We start from the raw sequence: 9,321 nt of genomic DNA, 5'->3' as shown, positions 1-9,321 counted from the left end.
ACTTCCAAAACTCATTTCTGACTGGAGACTACATTCTCACAATTCCCAGGCTGAAGCACTGAAAGAACAGTTGGAGAGTCAAATCCCAGGGAATTAGACGAGTGGTTTCTGACCAAAACAGAAACCCAAAAAACCCTCACGTGCTAGGGGGCACTTAGTCTACAAATTAATTTTACCTGAGCTTCCATCCTTTGATCCTCCCCAAACTCAGGAGAGTTGGGCAAAGCAGATATTATTCATATTTCACAAATGAGGAAGTAGGTCCAAGGGAGTGATTTGTCTAGCATCTTTGGAAGGCAGAGAGGATCTAGGTATTCTGACTACCAGCTGAGTACTTCCCTTGAAATACCATAGCTTCCTAATCTAAACCTCCTCTTCCCCAGGACTCTCAGAGCCCTCAGGCGTGCTTTTTCTTTTCTTCTACTAAACAAGGAGAGGAGGTAGGGCCAGTCACTTGCCCTGAAATGGATTTTCATTTTTCTGAGGATGATACCTCATCTCAAAAGAATCAACTTAATGATGCAATTTCAGATTGAAGCCACTTGGGTCAGGAATCTGGGGAGTAGAAGGGCCTTTTTGGCCCCAGAAAAGATCCTATCATATGGGCCCAAGTAAGACCAGCCATGCTTATAGTAAGAAATATTAGGCTGTGCAATTTCTGGCCTGGCGTCAGTATTTGCAGAGATTGGAGAGTATTCTGAGAAGAATCAGAATATCAAGTATCCATTCCTGTCTCCACTGATGATTTACTTTGGCTTATTCTTTCAGAATGAATGGTTATATTCAAACTCAGCCATTTCCCAAGATCAGTGATCTGGAAAGGCCCTTAGACATCTTTGGCTCTATTTCCCTACACTGTACAGGTGGTAAAATAGGCCCTGTGAGGGGACAAGTCTTACACGGCCCAGGTAATCAAAAGCATGAGCATGAAGATGAGGAGTAAGGTCCTCTATATCTTATTAAGAAGGGATCAGGGGAGTAGATGCCTGGGATTAAGCCTTGTTTGTAATAGCAAAAAAGTTGGTTAAGTACACATTTCACTCTCTAGGAACACTGAAGAATGTTTCAGACAAGTCTTACGGATGATGGGACATCATTTCCATCTACAAAAGGTGGCAGTGTTTATTTAATGCTTGATATATGATTATCAAATGCATGAATATGTGCACAGTGGCTCCTCAATACAGACCAACTGATACAAACAGAGGTGGGGTAGTCAGTTAACATCATTTGTTCATAGATTGTTACAGCTAGAAAGAGCCTTAGAAATCATCCAGTCAACTTTTCCATTTTATAAATGGGGAAACAGGCATAAAAAGGAGCAGTGATTTGCCTAAGATCATACAGCTAGTTAGTGGCAGATCTAGTATTCTAATTTTCTGACTACTAAATCAACTCTCTCCTCATAATATCACATGCATTTTGCAAGGACCCAGGGAAGGAAAGTGTCTTGTCCAAAGTCATATAACTAAGCAGTGCTAAAGCCGGAACTAAATGCCAAGTCTTCTAATTCCCAGGTCATGATCTTTCCACTCCTCTGGAAGAACAATAATAACAACAATGAGAATATAAATGCTAGTTATTATTTACTTAGTGCTTACTATGTGCCAGACACTGTAGTAAGTACTTTATATATATCTTTTCTTTTTTTGAGGAAGACTGGCCCTGAGCTAACATCTGTCGCCAATCCTTCTCTTTTTACTGAGAAAGAGTGGCCTTGAGCTAAGATTAGGGCCCATCTTCCTCTATTTTATATGTGGGATTCCTGCCACAGCATGGCTTGATAAGCGGTGCATAGGTCTGCGCCTGGTAGCTGAACGAGTGAATCCCGGGCCATGGAAGTGGAGTGCGCAAACGTAACTGCTATGCCACCAGGCCAACCCCTATACATTATATCTTTTAATCTTCACAACAACCTTATGAGGTAGATAATATTATAGCCTCCATTGTGTAGATCAAGAAATCAAGACTCTGAGAGACTAATTTGTCCAAAGCATAGATGGGATTCATATCCAGATCTGACTCTAAAGCCTGTGTTCTTAACCACTATACTCTATTGCCTCTCAACAGACACCCGACAAATTAAACCAGACCTCACTCTGCATATGGGCCTTCTGTGACAAAGACACTCAAACTAAGGCTGTGAAGGAAATTTCTGGAATTGCAAAATTAAACTTTTTAAAAAGTAATTTCATTGGGGGTATATAAATGTAACGCATTATCTTATTAGAGGCTTCAGAAAATATAGAAAAGTATAAAGAGAATAAATAAAAATCACCATAATCCTACCACCCAGACTTAATATCTTGGTGTTTTTTCCCCAGTTTTCTGATAGAAACAAACTTTAGTTAGCCTAAATTCTATGACTCAAAAGAACCCTGTGGTCAAACTACAGATTCTTCAAACTAGAAGAATTTTTCTAAATACATTCCAAAGGGCTGGTCCATAGAAGAATTTTTCTAAGTACATTCCAAAGTGCTGGCCAGTCTTCAAATTGTCCATAGGTGCTATAAGTTCTGGTGGAAGTTCTTAAACTTTGCTAGCCTCAGATCATTAAGCACTGGCTTATCAACTGTAAGCAACCTTACATACCATCCTATTCAATATTTCTCAATGTGTATTCCATGCAACAGTGGACTTCCAAGATACTCTGGGAGAAAGGAGTTCTATGGTTGAAAAAGATTGAAAAATACTGTGTACTAGACTCTCTAACTGTCACAATGCTCTAAGAAGTTCTTTAGGAAAGAGACTTGTTTGGGCAGAATTATCTATGTGTCTTTCACCCTGGAACACCTTTTCTGCAAAACTCCTATTAATATCTAGTAACACGTTGGAAAAGACTGATCTAGTTAGGATGATCAACTATCCCAGTTTGTCTGGGGCTGACTGTATTATAGGATGTGAGACTTTCAGTTTTGAAACCTTAAAAGTCCTGGGCAAACAAGGATGAATGGGTCACTGTAGATCTAATCTAAACTTCTTCTCATTATTTCTCGTTTTACACATAAAGAAAGAAAATCTAGAGTGGGAAAAGTAATTTCACATAAGCTACCCAGTGTCAGAGCTCAAATTTGAACCCGGGACTCATGGATCCCAAGATAGCAATCTTTCTATACTATACTAGGCTGAGAGTTGTGGGAGACGAAAAATAAAGCATCTGATAAACTTATTCATGACTATTAGGGATAATATCCCTGCTAAATGTGAGTCAGGCATTGGGACCTACAGAACAAATGTCCGCTACACTGGGTTTTTACTGTGTGGTGCCTGGCAGGAGGAAAACAAGGCTGCCTGTAGCCCAAGTGTGGTGATGGTATAGAGTAGAATGTCTGCAGTCTCCTTTCTGATCTTATTTCCCACCCTCACTGGCATTTGGCCAAGGTTGGTCAATGAATTATGAGTTTTAAGTTTGACTCCTATTTCTGCCCTTGCAATGCCTGGAAAGTGTAGAACATTTTTCTAGTAGGCTGACTTTACTCCCTGAGAAGATTACATCATATTTTCCCTTTCCTCAAACTTCTTGCACATCTTCACCCCCTCATTTTGCTGGTAGCCTTGCTTCATACTTCACTGACAATGTAGAAACAATGTAAAGCTATCTCCTCTCTCTCCACCATACCTTGCCACCTCCTTATCCATACTCTCCACCTTCCTTTGTGTTGCAATACAAGAAGTGACCTTGCTCATAGCCAGGGTCATTTGTGCTCTGGATCCTGTCTTTTCTTGTTCACTCTTGTATCACCACCATAGAGTACAACACCAGAAACACTGAAAACATGTAATAAATATTTATCGAATGACTTGATATGTGAATGAATAAGACATTCCTCTTTCTGGATCTCAGTTTCCCTATCTTTAAAATGAAAAGATTGAATTAGAACAATGGTTTTCAGACTATGCTCTGCAAAGCCAAATGAGTTCCAGAGACCCACCTTGGGTTGTGTGAGAAGGCTTTCTCACACGGCTTCAGAGTACTCTGTTTTTATTTATTTTATAAATTAAGATTCCATATTAGGCTTCTTTTGAAGAAAGGGTTTTGCACCCCACCCCCACCGAAAGACTTTGAAAGTGACTAGCTTGGCTATTTCAATGTGCCTTTACAGTTTCAAGTGATGCATCTTGAAATTTGATGGTAGTTCTTTCAATCGGTCAACCAACATTTATCAAACCCCTTTGGGTATGGAATGTGAACGCAAACATATGACGGCCTCTTCAATACTCATTTACAAACTACACACCCCCAAATCCAGATTTCTAAAGCAAAAAGATAAATTAAAACAATATATACTCACATCGTAAAGATTCTTAACTTTACAAAAAGAATTGACAGCACTTTCAATGATAAACCCCACTACTGAACTTCAAATAGAATTTAACATAAATTGATGAGTTCTACTTCTACTCTTTAAAATACCTGATCTCCTTCGTTTTCAAATGCCTACACAATATACAAAATGTTTTCATCTTGCTGGTTTTTACAAATAGCATCTAGCAAGGGGGAGGGGGTACAACACAGGAAATGCTTGCTGAAGACTTTGCTGATGAATTGCTCCACTTCCCATTCTGTGTCAACTCTGGTATATAGTCGGGATCCATTATATAGGCAGCCTAAGGAGTCTTACAAATGCATACTCTCCAGCTTTGCCAATAAGGCATCCAGTCTAGTGACTTTGAAATGATGCTTTTTTGGCTCCTCTATTGTCCATTTCTCTCTACTCCTTCTGTTCCTCAGGGCTAGATTACCTGCTCTAGAGATTTGTTTCCTTGGAAGAGGCATGAAAATGACATTGACTTTCCATTTATTTAGAGTTCCCTTGGCTTGGAGCTTACTAACCCTCTCCCCTGACACTTTTTACCAAGAATGGGGAATATGTCCAGTGAATTACAAAATATGAAAAAGATATGTGTGTTTGTTGTATATGTTCCTATGTAAGTGTGTATGAGTGTGAGAAAGAAATGAACTAGATTTGCTTTCTCTCTACATTTAATTTTGTTTTAAAAAGAGAACCACTAACACTTGCTGTGAAAAAATCATTAAAAATTACAAGGCATAACATTTCATAATGCTTTCCACATTATTAGCCTATTTGTGGATGATACTGCAATTACCCATTACAAGAATTTCAATTATGACAAATAATCAATCAACTTACCAGCAGGTTTTAGGTTTCATAATTAATTACACAAAATCAGAATTTATAGCTGTGTACTCGTCTTATGATCTATTTTACTCAATCTCTACTAAATTTAAATTAAACTAGGTGATGGGTTTTTGTAGACCACTGGTAATAAAAATGTCCTATGTAATCTGTAATTTGATCATGAACAATTATGCAAAATTAGCTCTCCAAATGTCATGATTGGCAAAAATTCAGATGGCTGAGAGACTTATATTGCTGCCAAAGATATATTTCTTGGAAACTACCATTGCAACTGCTGAAATCTACATTAATTAACTGAAGAAAACCAATAGACGATTATACTTGAGACAGCAAAAGGATTAGAATATTGATAGATTCAATATTACTCACATATAAAGGACTAAGAACCCCAGATATTAGCTCACAAATAGTAGGCATTCTGATTAAATCTTTATATATGACTGGACAAAAGAAATAATGTATCTAACTGGACAACTCAAAGAAAGAAGCCCAGTGCATGGGATGAACTCTGTCTTGGAGAAATCTATCTAACAAGCCACACACACAAAAAAATATATGCATGCTGAGACCTAAGCAACATGGGTAGAAGTAGTGGATACTCACTAACTGAGCAGAATGGGATGAGGTCAAGGTTGGAGGAGAGTGGTGGGTCACTAATAATGGTCCTGGAAAGAAAGGCCAGTAAATATAGGCAGAATATATAAGAGGGATCCATAATCTCAAACCTAGCTCTGGAAGCAGTTTTCTCAGTATCCAATCAGTCAAGTGGGGCACATCAGTGAGGAATTGAAAGATCAGTCCACATATAGCAGTATCCCTGCTGGCGGTCAGGGAATGGAGACAGCATTCAGCCCATGGATAATGGAGGCTGCCAGTAACTGGTGGGGCATCAAGACTGAGGTTAAAATTAAGCACAAGTCTCAGGAAAGAGAGGATTACTACTCAATGCAACTGGTCATCAGTAAGGAGTAGGGGCCCTGGGTAGAAATCCAGTCATGTCTGATCTCCTCTGGAAAACAGCCCGAACAAGTCTGGCAGGATACCAGCTGGAGGTCTAATACTAGGGAATAGTCTCCAGGAGTTTGTTTGTGAGGAGTGATTACTTGATAAGTCCAGGAGCAGGAACAGCAAAAGGTTGGGTGCAAACTATGCTTTAGGGAGTGCCGAGAGTTAAAACCAAGGAAGTCAAAATCAGTTGCCAAATTTAATGGTCAAGTCATGGACTAGAATAGGATGATCTATCCAAAAATTTGGGGAATTTGGGGCAGGAAGAGGAAGAGATGGGGTGGAACAAAGTGAGAAGATCCAAGACAACTGGTTCATAACAGTCAACTTGGTCTAAGGGAACTGGATCAGGGCATATGAGTTCTACATATGGACCAGCTGGGAGAAACCTCACCATGCAACTGAGGGCTCTAAGTGGCAACTACTGTGAGGAAAAAAGGAAGGAAGAGGCTGAGAAAACAAGGCCAAGATTGACATGATCCTCACATCTACTAAACAAGGAAAGCTAGAGGAAAATTATTATAAAAAAATAATGGTTTCAATGCTTTTAGGACAGAAAGGTTTTATTTCAGTATCAATCTGTAGTCTTCAACATTTGGAATATTATTAGCTTCATCAATATCATTAAACAGTTTAAAACGGTACAATGTTCTGAGTAACAAATAGCCAATGAAGAAAGTAGAAGCTGTTTAAATGCTAAAAATTAGGCACTCTACTCTAACATCTCAATTTTGTACTAAGCACCTACAAGCACTTTTGGCATTTGAAGGTGTAATAGTGGATGGAGTTGTGAGTTCCAATGGAGTAGTGTCTGTTTATACCAATGTCTACCAGAAGTCATGATGGTTATGCTTCCACATAAATCTGTCATAAGACCAGAGAGGTGGCAGCCATAAACCAATCGTTCTTGAAGCTATTTTGGGTCATAGATAGACATCCTTGAAAATCTGATGAAAACTCAGAAATATGATTTTTCCTCAAAGAAATCAACATACACACAAAAATTTTCAGACAATTTCTGGGCCTTCACAGACCTCCTGAAGCCTCCCTATGGGCCCAAAAGAGGACCTTGGACACCTAGCCAGGAACTTCTGCTCAAGATGAAAATATTTGGGTACACATTGATCCACTAGGTCACTCTAATTCCTCTTAGGTTGATATCAAGGACTGCTGTGGTTCATTTCTACCATTGATTATTTTCTTGGATGTGATAAGATACAGAAATAAGGGCAGAACTTACTCAGGAGTTTTTAGCCATAATAAAACACTGTTACTCAAGTCTGTTCCTCATATTCTGGTTTACAGATTCCCTAAATGCCATAGTTTTCTGGATATGAAGACATCATCTCATTGAATAAGTATCTGGATAATCTCATTTTCTTCTTTTTCAATAACTGAATCCAGCCTGGACAGATTCTATATTTTAAAATGGTTGCTTTTGACTACATCAAAATTAGAAATTTATGTGCAGTAAAGGACACTATCAATACAATGAAAAAGCAACACACAAAATGAGAGAAAATATTTGCAAATCATATGTATTATAAGAGGTTAATATCCAGAACTCCTACAACTCAACAACAACAACAACAAAAATAACACAATTAAAAATGAGCCAAGAACTTGCATAGACATTTCTCCAAAGTTGATATACAAATGACCAATAAACACAGGGAAAGATGCTCAATGTCACTAATCGTTACAGAAATGCAAATCAAAACCACAATGAAATACCACCTCACATCCATTAGGATGGCTATTATCAATAAAACAGAAAATAGCAAGTGTTGTTGAGAATGTGAAGAAATTGTAACCCTTGTGCATTGCTGGTAGGAATATAAAATGGTATAGCTGCTATGGGAAACAGTATGGTGGTTCCTCAAAATATTAAAAATAGAATTACCATATTATTCAGCAATTCCATTTCTGGATATATACCCAAAAGCATGGAAAGCAGGGACTCAAAGAGACATTTGCATATCCAAGTTCATAAGCAACATTATTCACAATAGCCAAAACCCACATCCATCGATGGATGAATGGATAAACAAAATGTGGCACATACACACAATGGAATATTATTTGGCTTTAAAAAAGAAGAAAATTCTGACATGTGCTACAATATTGGATTAACCTTGAAGACATTAAGTTAAAGTGAAATAAGCCAAAGACAAAAAGACAAATACTGTATGATTCCACTTATATGAAATACCGAGATTAGTCAAATTCATAAAAACAGAAAATAGAATGGTGGTTGCTAGGGATTGGGGAGAGGGAAAAATAGAGAGTTATTGTTTAATGGGTATAGAGTTTCACTTTTGCAAGATGAAAAGAGTTTTGGAGATTGGTTTCATAACAATGTGAGTGTACTTAAAACTACTGAACTATACACTTAAAAAAGATTAAGATGGTAAATTTTATCACATTAAAAAAGAACCAAAAAACGGGAATAAATCAATTTTATATTTGATGCACAAATTAACAAACAGCATTGTGAGGCCAGAGAATTACCGTGTCAGATATAAAAGCCAGTATACATTAAAAAATAATTGGCTTTTATCGAGGGCAGGGTGAGGTGCCATATTTGAGGATAGTTGTTAGTTACTTTCATCTCTAGGATTTATATACTGAGGAGCTACATTTCTTTTATTGTTGCTATCATCATCAGCAGCATTATTAGAGAAATTTAAAAATATAGAAAACATACATTCTGTTTCAAAATAAGAAAATTATTAACAAAAGTGTGGCTCCCCTAGGATGGAGCATTTGATGACTTTAACCCTTAACCAACCTTCTTGCCAATGTCATTAGCCATTAACGATGTTTGGTGAGGACATTAACTAGTTTTCCACACAGCTGTTTTACTTGTCAAAATTCATAGATGAAGTTGTGGCATCATCTTGTATATGAAATTCAAAATAAGGCTCCACAATGGTGCTGCTCAACAGAACTAAATCTGACATTTAAAATGGTCCAAGAGAAAACTACTTCAACACCTAACATCCCAGAAATCAAAGGTACAGCTTCCCATATAAATGCAGCACATAACTCTTGGGCTTTTACAGAGAGGGTCATCAAAATGCAGGAAATGGGTGGTCTAGAAAATTCACAGATGATTTCATATCTGCCAAGCCCAGCTGAGGCTATGGAACAC

Source organism: Equus quagga, chromosome 10, assembly GCF_021613505.1.
Source record: "Equus quagga isolate Etosha38 chromosome 10, UCLA_HA_Equagga_1.0, whole genome shotgun sequence".
Classification (NCBI taxonomy): Eukaryota; Metazoa; Chordata; class Mammalia; order Perissodactyla; family Equidae; genus Equus; species Equus quagga.
This window is presented reverse-complemented; position numbering follows the sequence as displayed.